Here is a 17,158-nt window from a genome sequence, read left to right as displayed (position 1 = left end):
CATTTATTATGCAGTCAGTAACCTCACTATCCCTTTCAAATACCATCACTTTTGACTTACCTTCGTTCATCGCCAATTCGCTCTCCAGGCATACATCATACATTCTAGAGACTATTTGCTGTAAATCAGCCTTGCTGCTTGCTAACAGAACTGCATCGTCAGCATACAACAAGCAGCTTACTGAAAAATTATCCATTTTTGCTCCAATACCCATACATTCTATCTGTATCATTGTTAAATGTTTTCAAAAGTACAAAAATTAGAAGTACTAATAAATGTACAAAAATTAATACTTAAAGTTTCAACTCATGAAGGTACTGGACATTAGACAATTTAAAAAAAAACATTCATTGACACATTTCTGGTCAGCGGAATGCACGAACGAGGTTCTCATGCAATTAAAATTATTTAATACTAAACACGCACAACTTTTGCTCTGAGAAATTTATCTTTTGTGGCCCCAAGAGTGTTCAATGTCCTGGATGAACATATTACAACACACGTGCGTTTCCAGAAATTCTCCAGCAGCCTAGTGGACCACATGGTGACGATATCTACCTACTGTCTACAAAAGATTCTCTTCGGACATCTATCTCCCTTTGTTAACCATGGAGTTGATACAGTGCTTTATTTATTTAGGTTTTTATTGCTTAGTTCTTGGCATGAACACTTGACAAACTTACTACTACGCTCTATTTTTTATAAATTTATTGATATCATTCTAACTTTGCTAGAATTCCACTCGTCCATGCGCTTTGTAGCTGCACGATGATTGGTTATCTAGCTTTCATATACCAACTTAAAAATACCTAAATTTTATAAATGGGGTCTAGAATTCCAATCGTCTATGCGCTTAGTAGCTGCAAGACGTGTTGTAATCTTACTCCTTTTTATTATTCATATTATTTTTATTTTTTTTAGTATCATTAATACACTAAATTTATTTGTCAATCTTTAAAATGTGTAAATGGGGGCTAAATTTCTAACTGTCTATGCGCTCTGTAGCTGCAAGACGTCCTGTAACCTAGCTCCTATCTGTTATAATTTTTTATTGATCTTAATTGAAAACGAGGAACTAGAATCCCAACCGTCCATGCGCTCTGTAGCTGCAAGACGTACTGGGATATTTATTAATTGTACAGCGCCCTTGAGGTGATTTTCACAAAAATAGCGCTATATAAATCAGCCAAATATTATCATAAAATATTATAGACCCATAGAAAATTTAACTGTATTTAATTAAATCCTCCAAAAATGCATACATAAACGATTAATGGGTCATATAAAAAAATCTGAACATAATATGTTTTGTACGAATGTAGAGGAAGCGAGGTGTTTTTACAAAGAAAAAATGATGTGGTGAAGTTGGTAGGATGGCTAACTGCGAAACTGGCGTCGCGAAAGATTTTTCTCAATAAGGAAGTATAGTGCACGGGGAATTAGAGATATAACAAATGTTTTCTTGCGCGCGGTAAAAATTAGAGCATTTAATTATATAATATTGATGTTTTTTGTTGATATTTCTTGATAAAACTCCATAGTTTAATTTTGATAAAATTATAAATAAAATAAAGCGCTTTCGCCTAAGTAGGCATCTTCATGACTGGTGAATTTGTTTGGTTGTTAGTCAAAATAATAAAAGAGTAAAACTAAACCTTGAAGTTTCATTGATAAATTTATTTATAATTTTCAAAAATGGCGCTATATAAATTATCCAACTATATATATATATTAAGTTTTCCAAAACGAAAGCCATTTTCTGGAGAAGTGTACAAGTTTGGATTTTGTCTAACAGAAGAGACCATTGCAGGAGACTGCTGCGAGACATTGCACAGATTTATATACTATTAAGTCTGTTGTCCAGATGTTTATTCAAATTTATGTTATGAAGGGTCCTGAGATGGTTTGGTCATGTAGAACGAACGGACGACGAAAGAATAGTAAAACAAGTATACGGCCCCTCTGCCCGGAACCAATGAGGAAGTTCAGTGGTTTTTTAATTTTTTATTTATTTGTTAAAAGACTGTTCAACTAAGTCAAATAAAGTTTTGTATTTCTGAAATAACTCCGCGTGTAACGTCAGAGGTTCATTTCCGCTTATTCTCATTCAGTTGTTCCCATTGGTCCAGAAGCGACAAGCAGACCGGAAATCTTCCATAGCTCTCAGATCATAGGTTGATTCACATGAACCAGTGACGTCATTTAAAGTAGTGCGTTTTTATCAAAATATTTTTTATTATTTTTTCTGTACATTTTCAAGAAACTTTGGCGTACAATTGAATGCTCTAATTTTTACCCCGCGTAAGAAAACATTTTTTGTATCCAATTTCCCGTAGGGCTGAAGTTCCTCATTGCCTTCAAACTTACGAATCATCGACAGTCCCAGTCAGTTTAGACTATTGTACCCTCAATTTTAAACCTGGAAATATAATATATCACTTAAGTTTATTTAGAATGTAACTAACTAACTAACTAACTAACCATCACGCCATTTCCCCGGAGGGGTAGGCAGAGAGGATAGAACGCCACACCACTCTGTCCTGGCACACTTCCTTTGCTTCCTTCACATTCATACATCTTCTCATGCACGCACGTCGATTATTCCGACTTTTCACATGACCACTTTCAAGAATTTGTTGTACTTGATCATGCCATGTCTTTCTCGGCCTCCCTCGACTTCTACAACCAGACACATTCGCATCATAAATCTTTTTAGCCGTTCTTTCATCATTCATTCGCTCCACATGACCGAACCATCGCAAAAGACCTTTCTTAATTTTGTCGATAATGCTTAACTCAGCCTTGCATTCTGCTCTAATTTCGACATTAGGGCACCTATCATACATTGTTTTTCCGCACATTCGCCCGAGGGATCGCATTTCAACAGCATTCAGTCTACTTTCGTCCCTTTTTTTCCAACTCCATGCTTCGCTTCCATACATTAGGGTCGGTACCAGAACTCCATTATGAGTTAGAATGTAATTTTAGATATACAATTGTAAAGCGCCCTTGAGGTGATTTTTTACAAAAATGGCGCTAAATAAATCAGCCAAATATTATTATTATTACATGGCGAAAGTGAACGGTAACGTGATACGAGGACGACCAAGGAAGACGTGGCATGATCAGATAAACCAAAATCTTAAGTCTGGGCATATCAAAAGCAGACAGAAGCGAAGGGCACTTTCGTACGTTTTCCAAGTGGGTCTCGCGTCTAAAACGCTATAATTATTGTTTAAATTATGTAAGTTACTCGGTCACGGTTTTAGCATAAATCAGTCGCCTTGACGGGTTAGTTAGCTTAATTTGCATTGCAATATGTCATCTCGGTCGTGAATATTTAATTTGCACGAGTGGATTCGTTTTGGGAGTGCAACGTTTATTAGAATCTCCATCCCAGATGGTTTCTGGTTCCCGGTTCCTAGTTCCTAACCGGAGGGGAGACTCGTGGATCGATAGTGAGTTTCCTCCCTCGCTGACGGCGCGCGCCCCCTCTGCCGTTACTCGGCTCCCACCGGGGGCGGTGAATGCCTAACCGCCTCCTGCGAGTTTCTGCTTCCCTGGCGGCAGGTAGCCTTGAGCCCGATAGCATTTCACAGTTGTCAGACGGGGATCCGATATATTTCTCTTATCAAAGTCGCATTGTCCGCCGAGTAGACAAGTAGATGTACCGTAATCGGAAGATCTCTTTTCTGCATTTACTTTTTTAAAAGTATTTTCAAAATATTTTACAAATATTTTTTATCAAATTTAATATTTTACATTTACCTTGCCAGTTAATTAAATTGACCGTGTCTAAAAATGACAAAAAAAACGAAGAAAAATAAATAATTAGTTAAATTTATTTCAACAGAGAGGGAAAACATTTTTGAGAAGGGAATATGGAAGTCTAGGCATTGACAGGGCTTATGACCTGTCATCGGCTGGTTTAAGTGGCCAATTTACACACTGTGTAACATATTTAATTTGCACGAGTGGATTCGTTTTGGGAGTTGAGGAAATGTGGATGTTCAAACATGGGCAGAATGGTGAATGTTACACAGTGTGTAAAGTGGCCACTTAAACCAGCCAATGACAGGTCATAAGCCCTGTTAATGCCTAGTCTTCCATATTCCATTCTCAAAAATGTTTTCCCTCTCTGTTGAAATAAATTTAAATATGAACAACTCCCTAGGGAGGAAATCCAGCCAGTCTGCAAGCATTTGGAAATAATTAAACATTGTTAAATAAATGGTACCTATTTTTTTAGACCAACAACGACAAAAGAAGTACATATGTATGTACAACATCTTCGAGATTTGCACTGGTTAAAAAACCCAGAGATAATAAAATACAAGCTGTGCTGGACAGTATTCAAATCCCTTCATGAAATGGCTCCAAAATACCTATCGGACCTTTGTATTAGGGAAAATACATGTCAAAGAAAATCTACTCTTAGGTCAGCATTTGATTCAGGAAGAGGAAAACTTGTTGAAATCCGGCGCTCCCCAAACACTAGATTTGGAGATCGTGCTTTTGCCGCCGCCGGCCCCTCTGCCTGGAACCAATTGCCTTCAAACTTACGAATCATCGTCAGTCCCAGTCAGTTCAGATCCCAACTAAAATCCCACTTCTTTAAACTATCATACCCTCAATTTTAAATCTGGAAATATAATGTATCACTTAAGTTTAGTTAGAATGTAAGTTTAGATATACAATCGTAAAGCGCCCTTGAGGTGATTTTTTACAAAAATGGCGCTATATAAATCCGCCAAATATTATTATTATTATTATTACAATAATTGTTAATCTTTTAAGAAATGCATCACCAGGGCTGGTATTCTAAACGAAATTATAGCGCTGTAAACGCGTTCGGAATACCAGCCCAGGATATGATAAAATCAAACCTACACTGATAAAAAATCCCAAAGATGCATTAAGCCCGGTCATAGGGAATCTACCCGGAAGAATTATAAACGGCAAGAATAACTCCTTTATAATATAAAGGTGGAGCCTGAAACCAATTTCCTTCAAACTAACGAATCGTCGACAGCCCCAGTCAGTTCAGATCCCAACTAAAATCCCACTTCTTTAGACTCTCATACCCTCAATTTCAAATCTGGATATAGTATAATATATCACTCTAGTGTAGTTAGAAAGTAAGTTTAGGTATACAATTGTAAAGCGCCCTTGAGGTGATTTTTTACAAAAATGGCGCTTATAAATCAGCCAAATATTATCATAAAATATTATAGACCCATAGAAAATTTAACTGTGTTTAATTAAATCCTCCAAAAATGCATACATAAACGATTAATGGGTCATATAAAAAAATCTGAACATAATATGTTTTGTACGAATGTAGAGGAAGCGAGGTGTTTTTGCAAAGAAAAAAATATGTGGTGAAGTTGGTAAGATGGCTAACTGCGAAACTGGCGTCGCGAAAGATTTTTCTCAATAAGGAAGTATAGTGCACGGGGAATTAGAGATATAACAAATGTTTTCTTGCGCGCGGTAAAAATTAGAGCATTTAATTATATAACATTGATGTTTTTTGTTGATATTTCTTGATAAAACTCCATAGTTTAATTTTGATAAAATTATAAATAAAATAAAGCGCTTTCGCCTAAGTAGGCATCTTCATGACTGGTGAATTTGTTTGGTTGTTAGTCAAAATAATAAAAGAGTAAAACTAAACCATGAAGTTTCATTGATAAATTTATTTATAATTTTATCAAAATCATTTGATTATATCGCGCAGTTTCTCGAAAATTTATGAAAATGATTATTATAAAAATGAATTACTTTGAACGACGTCACTGATTCTCGGAAATCAACCAATGACAGAGTGTTGTGATACATGTCCGGTTACCGGAAAGCCTACCTACCAATGAGGACAACGCACCGTAGAGTACTTGTGACGTCACAGGCGCAGTAATTTCAAAATTACAAAACTTTAAAAAATCCTTTAATTTATTTTTTTAAATTTTAATTTTAATTTTGTTTATTAAGAAAAACAACAGCAATACAAAAAAATATACACAACATTATAAAAAAAACATAAAATAAAGCCAAATCAGTTTTCCACATAAATACAATTATAAAAATCCAGTTCAGTTAAATATAATTTATAGAAGTGCATGTGTGCGAGTTTTTTTTTGTGTGAGGATGCGTGTGTAAAAAAGTGGAGTGTGGTTTTGGAAGGTATGTGAATATGTGTGTGATTGTATATGGGTGTGAGGGTAGGTTTAAGGACAGGGAAGTGTGTATTTGATATGAGTGAATAGAAACAATTAAAAATTATAATGTAAAAATATATTAATTTTTTTTATAACGAAACCTATTTTTTTTCAAATAATAGTTTTTTAATTTTGGTTTTAAAAGTGAGTTTACTGCAGTTAAATATGTCTATGTTATTGAAAAATAAATTATAATTACGCGTCAATCGAATCAGAGGAGAGTTCTGTGCATAGTTGGTGCGAACTGTGGGTACATGGAAAAGAGATAGATTCGTGTGACGGGTTCGGTAGCCAGGTACGTTAAGGGCCAACTCAGAAACCAGAACAGGACTATCAAGACGTCCATTAAGAATGTCACGTAAAATCCCCATATCTAATAACAAACGACGATATTCAAGACTAAGTATATTATGTTTAATTTCGCTAATCCTTGCGCTAATAATTCGATATATTTTTATTTATTTTTTATTTTGGGTTAGTGTGATAGTATATTAACAAATAAAAAAAAAAACTGAACTTCCTCATTAGTCTGGGTGTTGTGGTGTATTTTTTGTGACTTCCTTCCATACACTCTTTTCCACTCACTGACAAGCCTCTAAAATAGAAGCTTAGCGGGTTATTCCTTTTTTTAAAATTTCTGTTCTTTCGCCTTTACCTTACGAAGAAACGACGTGATAGTTCGTTTGAATAATTTATGTTTGAAAAAAGTTCGTTTTCAGGCAAAATCTTTTTTTAATAAAATTATTTAGAATGACGTGGCATGATCAGATGAACCAAAATCTCAAGTTTGGTCATGTCAAAAGCAGACACGAAGTCCATGTATAACAAGATGTATGAGAACTCGGAAGAACCTAAGGATGATGTCAGGGCAGACTTGTGTGGCGGTCCATCCTCTCTGCCTACGGGGAAATGGCGTGATGGTAGAAGTAAATAAATTTTAGCGATTCATGAAATTTTAATGATTAACTAATGTTGAAATAGTCGATCATATATAGTCGGGGTGTACGCTCATAGCGCGCGGAAGAAATGCTGCAGTCTGTTGGTGACGCTGTGTCCGGTTGAGTTTAGATAAAAAATAGCTGGGCCTCGATTACAATGGTAAGTTATCAGAGTTATCTTCGACTGTCTATAAATAAAAACCGATATTTGTGTACGAAAATTAATATATTTGCATGAAAATTTAAAGTATCTTCGTCGGTGGTTACCGAAGGTTTACAATTGAACACGTTCAGAAGAAAAAAAATGTATGCATGTTCTGCTTTTCATACAGAAAACTTAATTTTACTTTGTAGATAAAATTGAAGATAAATTTAACTTCCCGTCAGAATACGTACACTGGGCCCGATTACAATGGGAAGTTAACATTTATCTTAAATTTTATCTACGAAGTAAAATTCAGTTTTCTGTGTGAAAAGCAGAATATGCACACATTTTTTTTCTACTAGAAATGTTCAATCAGAGGTTACCGATGAAGATACTTTAAATGTTCATGCAAATATACTAATTTTCGTACAAAAATATCGGTTTTTCTTTATATACAGTCGAAGATAACTCTGTTAACTTCCCATTGTAATTAGGGCCCTGGTGGTTATAAAGGTAGCTATATCGAGGCGCCAATGTTTATCGAAACTCAACCGTGCAGCGTCAAAACTAGAGATAACTCATTCGAATAAAAATAATCGAATGCATTCGATTACTAAATTTATTCGAATGAATTTATCGAATTAAAATGTCTATTTGGAAAAAAATTCCACCACCACCCCCCTACGAATTCATAAGTTTTGAAGATTATAACTCTTCTCCCAATTCTGTAGGCAACCCCGTCTACCATGGTTTTGAGTGACCATAGGCCACAATAACCGAAACGCCCATCTATATTATCTATGGAATTCCGGAAATGAATGATTCATTCGATTATTTAATTATTTATTCGATGAGTAAATTCATTCCATTATTTTCATTTGTGTCAAAACAAAACACCGCATTCCTTCCGCGTGCCTTGAACGTCGATCACGACTATACGTATACGGGGAATCAGCGGATGGTTTGTTGTACTGTAATCGTATCACAATCCTTCTTCCCTCCCGTTCGTGATTCCGGAGATTCCGGGATGCGTGCGGGTGTGTGCGTGCGTGCGAGCGTGCGTGCGCGGCGCGCGGGTGTGTGGGTGCCGAGCTGATAGCAGATAACCTACCCCACGGAGGGACCGCTCAAGGTCAGGTCCTGCGCATGCGCCGCCCCGCCCCTCCCACACACCGGCAATGGTGTTGGTAAACATCACTCACACCATCAACAACCGCACTAGAGAATACAGAAATACTACGAAGCCTTTATATTTATATTAAATCCCAAAAGGGCTACAAATCGAAAATCCCAAAATTCCGTTTTACGTATTCGTATTGCAAAAATGATATTTAAATCGGTCATATTTTTCTGTAAGAAAAATACTTCCATGGATGTTGCATTATAAATAACCCAAAACGCACAACAGCGTTTTATAACACGTTTTAGTCCTGTTAATTAGTTTAATTTTTCAGTAAGCTGTTTGTTGTATGCTGATGATGCAGTTCTGTTAGAAAGCGGCGAGGATGATTTGCAACTGATAGTCTTTAGAATGTATGATGTATGGCTGGAGAGCGAACTGGCGATGAACCAAAGTAAGTCAAAAGGTATTTGAAAGGGGAAGTGAGGTTACTGACTGCATAATGTAAACAACGAATGTCTTGAACAAGTATAAGAATTTGTGTATCTGGGAAGCATGTTTTCAAGAGATGGAAGATTAGAAAAAGATGTTGAAAGGAGAGTGAATGCGGGCAACAAAATGAACGGAGCACTAAGCACAGTAATTGCTAATAAAAATATGTCAATCGAAGCTAAACTGGCAGTGCACAACGGAGTTAAAGTCCTAACACTTATGTATGGAAGTGAACCATGGAACTGGCAGAGGAAGTATGAAAGGCGAGTGAACACGGTAGAAATGCTATCTCTTAGACGAATGTGTGGGAAATCAATGTATGACAGGGTTACAAATGATGAAATCAGGCGGGAGTGTAAATCTGAGTCAGGTATAAATATAAGGTTAAGAAAGGGTCTCTGAGATGGTTTCGTAATGTAGAACGAATGGATGACGAAAGCATAGTAAAACAAGTATTACCATTATTTTATTATTTTTAAATATCAATACAGTAAATTAATTTGTCAATTTTAAAAATGTGTAAATGGGGGCTAGATTTCTTACCGTCCATGCGCTCTGTAGCTGCAAGACCTGCTGTAATTAAGCTTCTATCTGTTATAATTTTTAATTGATCTGAATTCTAAACGAGGAACTAGAATCCCAACCGTCCATGTGCTCTGTAGCTGCAAGATGTGCTGGGATATTTATTTATTGTACAGCGCCCTTGAGGTGATTTTGATAAAAATCGCGCTATATAAATTATCCAACTTTATATATATATATGGCGAAAATGAACGGTAACGTGAGACGAGGACGACCAAGGAAGACGTGGCGTGATCAGATGAACCGAAATATTAAGTCTGGTCATGTCAAAAGCAGGCGGAACCGAAGGGCATGTATGACAAGATGTATGAATGTGGAAGAAGCTAGAAATGTATGCTAGGGTAGACGTGTGTGGCGGTCTATTCTCTCGTAGTAGCGCAACAGTTTATTTTAGAATTATGCGTTTTGGTGGCTAACTTCAGAGCAAAACGTTAAGACGTTGATCTCATTGTTACTTTATTAGCGTGTTAAATATTTTTGAGGTCTTTTATTTTGTTGCTTAATTTTTAAATGTCAACATACAATTAGATAGATAAAATTTGGTAAGGAATCCTAAATAAAATGCTTTGATTGGATTTAATTCTACTTTTAAAAAATATATATTTAATAGTGTATAATGTGACGCGTTTCGTCTTGTTAGGACATTATCAAGTTAGTTATTAAGTTATTGACAGAATCAAGAAAGGGGTGCTGCGTTGGTTTGGACATGTAGAGCGAATGGACAGCGAAAGAACGGCTAAAAGGATCTACGATGCGAATGTTGATGGATGCAGAAAACGAGGAAGACCGAGAAAGACATCGCACGATCAAGTCCATCAAATACTTGATGATGGACATGTCAAAAGTAGGAATAATCGGCGTGCGTGCACGAGAAGATGTATGAATGTAGAGGAAGCGAGGTCTGTATGCCAAGATAGAGTGATATGGCGTTCTATCCTCTCTGCCTAACCTTAAGAGGAAACGGCGTGATGGTTTGTTTTGTTATTAGTTGTTTATTAAGTTAGTTTGATAATGTCCTAACAAGATTATTGATGTCGGTTGTTGATAAAAGTATTTTATTTTGCATACCTTACCAAATCTTAAAATGGAATTCTACCAATTGACTGCATATGCACAATACATAAATAACGTAGAAGTCAGTCGTGTTTTTGTATTTTTCTTTGCTTATTTTTATGTTTTTAGCCGTTCTTTCGTTGTCCATTCGCTCTACATGTTCAAACCAACGCAGCACCCCTTTCTTGATTCTGTCGACAGTGCATATCTCAGCCTCACACAGTTCACGGATCTCGACATTCGTGCACCTATCATACGCGCAAATCTCCCAAAATACCAAACTGATAAACTTCAATCTGTTTTCAATGCAGCAGCGAGGCTCATTACGGGAGTAAAACAATATTCTCACATCCCACAACATCTTCGAGATTTGCACTGGTCAAAAACCCCAGAGAGAATAAAATACAAGCTTTTCTGGACAGTATTCAAATCCCTTCATGAAATGGCTCCAAGATACCTATCGGACCTTTGTATTTGGGAAAATACGTGTCAAAAAAATGTACTCTTAGATCAGCATTCGATTCAGGCAGAGGAAAACTTGTCGAAATCCGGCACTAGATTCAGAGATCGCCGTGCTTTTGCCGTTGCCGGCCCCTCTGCCTGGAACCGATTGTCTTCAAACATACGAATCATCGGCAGTCCCAGTCAGTTCAGATCCCAACTAAAATTTCACTTATTTAGATTATCATACCCTTAATTTTAAATCAGAAAATATAATTTGTCACTTTGGCTTAGTTAGAATGTAAGTTTAAGTATAGAATGTAGAGCGCCATTGAGGTGATTTTTCACAAAAATGGCGCTATATAAATCAGCCAAACATTATTATTATTATTGCTGAACTTCCTAATGAGGAAGTTCAGTGTTTTTAAAAAAAAAATATTTGTTAAAAGACTGTTCAACTAAGTCAAATTAAAAAAAAATATATATATATATCGTATTATCGGCGCTACGATTTTTCAAAGTTTTGTATTTCTGAAATAACTCCGCGTGTAACGTCAGAGGTTCATTTCCGCTTATTCTCATTCAGTTCTTCCCATTGGTCCAGAAGCGACAAGCAGACCGGAAATATTCCATAGCTCTCAGATCATAGGTTGATTCACACGAACCAGTGACGTCATTTAAAGTAGTGCGTTTTTATGAAAATATTTTTTATTATTTTTTCTGTACATTTTCAAGAAACTTTGGCGTACAATTGAATGCTCTAATTTTTACCCCGCGTAAGAAACATTTTTTGTATCCAATTTCCGTAGGGCTGAAGTTCCTCTTTGGAAACGAGGAACTAGAATCCCAACCGTACAATGTGCTCTGTAGCTGCAAGACGTGCCGGGATATTTACTTATTGTAAGCACCCTTGAGGTGATTTTCACAAAGATTAAAAACCCTGTGCGCGCCGCTGCGCGCTGCGTTCTCCCAATTCCGAACACATGTGTCGAGTTTCGATGGGACAGTACCCGGTTCGCAGTTGCCGGGGATTTATTTCCTCCACATGTGGAGTTGGTTCGTATTTATTAGTGCCAACTTTTCTAAAACATTCCTGCAGACGGCACAAAAGGTCCCGGATCTCGGACTCTGGGAATGTCTCCTTTTTGGTGTTCTTTATTGATTTGTCGCCAGGCGTTGGCCATAAAGCCCATAAATAACGTCGTAAGTAGGTGCTTTTGAAACTAGACTTGCCACCCTTAACTACCCTGCGCGAATTAACCCTGCGACGCACGACTTTTTAAAACAAAAAATAAATTCTTTATAAAGACACACTACTTTTTTCGTCTATAATGTTTAAGGGTGTAGTCTTATAAAAAGTAAGGAAATCATACAATTTTGCCTTTTTAAACCGCTGTTCTTTCAAAATCGCGCTATTATTTTTTTATTATTACTATAATACTCGTATGTTCATTATTATATTTTTGTATCTTCCACATTATGTTTATATAACTTTTTTCTTTTCTTATTCTTTAAATTTAAATTCATCTTGTTTCTATTTACTTTATTTTTATAACTGCATATAAGTATATATATTTTATTTGCAACTTTTAAGTGCCTAACATTTCTCAATTTGATACCGATAATGTACTTAATCAATATCTTACACCACTGTGGAAAATTTTTATTGACTGTTTTCACAATTTTCGTTCATATGTATTCTTATTTTCTGTATACAATATATGTAAAAACTGTTATTTTTTTCCCAAATAAAAATAAATAAATAAATTTAAAAAAAAACAAACAAACAAACAAACCATCGCACCGTTTCCCCGTAATGGTGGCAGAGAGGATTGAACGCCTCTACTCTTGATTGAAGTCTATCTTTGCATACAGATCTCGCTTTCTTTACATTCATACATCTTCTCATGCACGCATGCCGATTATTCTTACTCTTGACATGTCCATCTTCAAGTATTAAATGGACTTGATCGTGCTATGTCTTTCTCGGTCTTCCTCGTTTTCTGTATCCATCAACATTCGCATCGTAGATCCTTTTAGCCGTTTCTTTCGCTGCTGTCCACTGTAGAGCGAATGAACTCTGTATTAAAAGACAGCAAAAGAACGGCTAAAAATATTTTCAATGCGAATCTTGATGGATGCAAAAATAGAGGAAGACCGAGAAAGACATGGCATGACCAAATCCAACAAATACTTGAAAATGGACATGTTAAAAGGCGGAATAATCGGCGCGCGTGCTTGAGAAGATGAATGAATGTAGAGGAAGCGAGATCTGTATTAAAAGATAGAGTGACGTGGCGTTCTATGCCACTTATTTTTTTTAAAATTACACTTCGACCGGTTTCGAGGTTACTACCTCATCGTCAGGAATTTAACTTCAATTAAATTTATTTATCTAAATAATCACTATGTAAAGCGCCCTTGAGGTATTATATTACGAAAATGGCGCTATATCAATTATCCATAATAATATTAACAATAATAAATAAATTTCTCTAAACCAATTGAAAAAAAAAACGCGTGCGCCATAGGGTTAAAATACTCTCTATTTACACATTGATTGTAGGGTTTCTATACCGTGACCTTCGTGAATGACAAGGGTAGATTTTTATTTTCTAAAAAACACATTTTAAAGGCCTCCATTTCACGCATCGCACTTTTAAGTGTTTGAAATTTTAATGCCAAAATCCACTTGTCTGAATTTTGGATAAATCTTTTCCAAGAAAAATACAAGGACTAAGCTGCTGAAAGTTCCAGTAAAACATTGTGGAGATATTTTAAATATTTTTATTAATTCATAATATAATTCTTTGAAAATCACTTTGACTTTTTCTATTTTGCATAAGAAAAAAAAATCACGGTTTATAAACAAAAAAAACAATTACTTTATCTACTACATACACAGTTAGGTAATATATTTCTCTGGATCATGTCTGAGATTGTAGTAAATGGAGATAGTTTGAAACAGGTCGAAGAATTTGTATATCTGGGTAGTATGTTTACTAGAGATGGAAATATGGACAAGGATATTGAAAGGAGGGTTAGTGCCGGTAACAGAGTTAATGGTGCCTTAAAGTCTGTCGTTGCAAATAAGTGTCTATCGCAAGAGGCTAAATTAGCAGTTCATAATGGAGTTCTGGTACCAACCCTAATGTATGGAAGCGAAGCATGGAGTTGGAAAAAAAGGGACGAAAGTAGACTGAATGCTGTTGAAATGCGATCCCTCAGGCGAATGTGCGGAAAAACAATGTATGATAGGTGCCCTAATGTCGAAATTAGAGCAGAATGCAAAGCTGAGTTAAGCATTATCGACAAAATTAAGAAAGGTCTTTTGCGATGGTTCGGTCATGTGGAGCGAATGAATGATGAAAGAACGGCTAAAAAGATTTATGATGCGAATGTGTCTGGTTGTAGAAGTCGAGGAAGGCCGAGAAAGACATGGCATGATCAAGTACAACAAATTCTTGAAAGTGGTCATGTGAAAAGTCGGAATAATCGACGTGCGTGCATGAGAAGATGTATGAATGTGAAGGAAGCAAAGGAAGTGTGCCAGGACAGAGTGGTGTGGCGTTCTATCCTCTCTGCCTACCCCTCTGGGGAAATGGCGTGATGGTTAGTTAGTTAGTTAGTTAGGATCATGTCTAGTCTGCCTAACTAGGTACAACCTGTTTAAGGCAGACATTTTTTGCAAAATAAACAATAATATTACTACTACTACTTCCATCACGCCATTTCCCCGTAGGGGTAGGCAGAGAGAATGGACCGCCACACACGTCTATCCTGGCACACATTCCTAGCTTCTTCCACATTCATACATCTTGTCATACATGCCCTTTGGTTCTGTCTGCTTTTGACATGACCAGACTTAAGATTTTGGTTTATCTGATCATCTACCTACTAGTTTATGAATTTTACAGTTATACAATATTAATTTATACAGTTTATAATGTAAGAATGTTTTTGAGTTAATTTTTCGATTTTTCTCGACCAAAACTCGGTAACCAATTTTTTACAAATTTATTAAATTGAATCCGGGTCATGGTTTTGCAATGTTTGGGTAACATACTGGAATATTTTGGGGCCCATAAACCTGAAATTTCTTTGCCCGAATTCAGAGTTTGTGGTAGACCCCATGACCCACCCTCTAGTTTGACTTCTGGTAGTAATCACCTCCGCTTTTCGCTCTAATACTTGTGGAAATCCTTATTCTTAATTAAATTATGCATAAATGTAGATATTGAAAGGAGAGTGAGTGCCGGGAACAGAGTGAACACGAGAGGCAAAATTAGCAGTTAACAATGGAGTCGGATGGAGCGCAGTATCGACTTGAAAGAACAGGGATGAAAGTAGGCTGAATGCTGTCGAAATGCGATCTCTCAGGCCAATGTGTAGAACAACTCTGTACGATAGATGCACAAATGTTGAGATCCGTACGTCATGTAAGGCTGAGACAAAATCAAGAAAGGAGCTCTGCGGTGGTTTGGACATGTAGAGCGAATGGACAGCGAAAGAACAGCTAAGAATACTTCTAGTGCGAGTGTGGATGGATGCAGAAATAGAGGAAGACGAAATGGCATGATGGTAGTAGTAGTAGAAAAAGAAAACAAATTTATTTTATTTATTCATTTATTTATTATGGATAACTTATATAGCGCCATTTTCGTAATAAAATACCTCAAGGGCGCTTTACATGGTGATTCTATTGTTAAGTAAATTTAATTGAAGCTTTTAAATTTGTAATTTAATTAAAATAATTTATTTTGTTGTCACGTGCTACGGATTTATTCAAATGATTTAGAGAACAAGTGGGTTTTAAGTTTTTTCCGAAACATCACTTCACTTTCACAGCCTCGCACCTCTGCTGGGAGAGCATTCCATGCCATCATTTATTAGTTTATACATACAATGTTACAAAATGGCACAAAAAACACTCTGGCAAATTCTGCTAGTACTAGGAGTAGGCTCAGTATATGAAGGGTCGGCAAGCCAGAAATATTAATTTAATTTAATTTAATTTATTTCGAATACAAACAGATGTACGGGTCAAATGAATATTTAAAAAAAAAATAATACATAAAATGTATACATAGTAGAGCCTGCCATCCAATTATATGTATTCACTAAATAATACTGTAATAAAGCGACGACGGCTTGAAGTTTAAACTATATAAATAATAAATATACTATATATTAAAATAAGATAAATATGGACAAAACAAGGAGATAGTGGAAAGGAAAAGAAGGAAATTGATAAGGAGTGGTAAAGAATGATTGAAGGAAAGTGAGAGTGGAAAATTGCATTTGATTTAATGATTAAACGAATTATGAATGAAGAGCATGAATCAAGCCTATTAATTCTCTTCTGTACATATTGTATGGAGTGTTAAATATATCAAGACTATTAATTTTTTTGTTAAATGTTTCACATATACGAGGGAGTGTAGAATGTTTCCTACGATACGCCTAATGTTGCAATCGGTTCCTATATGGGCAAATGCCTGTTCTAAGAAACCGATTTGTTGCGGCAAATATGGTTTTCGAATATGTTTCCCATAAATAAAAAACAATATTGAAGAAATAAAAAAAAAAAAAGTTTACATTAAATGTAAAAATACAATTAAATACATAAATATAAAGCATACATACTTCGCACATACATATACACATACATACATATATACACACATATATACATACATATGAATGAATATGCCTCAGTGGTCTGGTCTCCATTCTATGTCAATCGCATAAATCACATTGAATCAGTCCAACATCGCTTGCTTCGAAAAATAGCGTGGATGCTTGGACTAGAGAGAGATAATTATTCTTATGCTGAAATAGAGTCAATGTTAAATATTTCTAGTCTACAAAAACGTAGAACTAATATTGACTCCATATATATGTTCGGCATACTAAATGGTATAATCGATGTTCCATCATTACTGGGACAAGTAAAATTCAATATTCCGACTCGTAGATTGAGAAACAATGAAGTACTGTTCATCGATCAGCATAGAACAAACTATGGCCTAAATTCTCCAATAACGCGCCTTTGTCGTATTGTTAACTCAAGACAGGATCTGGACTTTTTTGGTTTAAGTTTACAACGATTTAAACGAGCACTAAATAAATAGTCCAGATCTTGTCTCGATGTCCCTTATGTTTGTCA

General features: G+C 35.9%; 1 protein-coding gene across 2 annotated transcripts in view; it reads left to right on the top strand.

Annotated features, from left to right (window-relative positions):
* wech (tripartite motif containing 71 protein wech) overlaps window positions 1–17,158 on the top strand; it is a 38,526-nt gene that overhangs the window by 8,544 nt on the left and 12,824 nt on the right. The gene's annotated exons all lie outside the window — the stretch shown is intronic.

Source organism: Micrasema longulum, unplaced genomic scaffold, assembly GCF_059751315.1.
Source record: "Micrasema longulum isolate JH-2025_06_02 unplaced genomic scaffold, ASM5975131v1 h1tg000570l, whole genome shotgun sequence".
Taxonomy (NCBI): domain Eukaryota; kingdom Metazoa; phylum Arthropoda; class Insecta; order Trichoptera; family Brachycentridae; genus Micrasema; species Micrasema longulum.
This window is presented reverse-complemented; position numbering and strand designations above follow the sequence as displayed.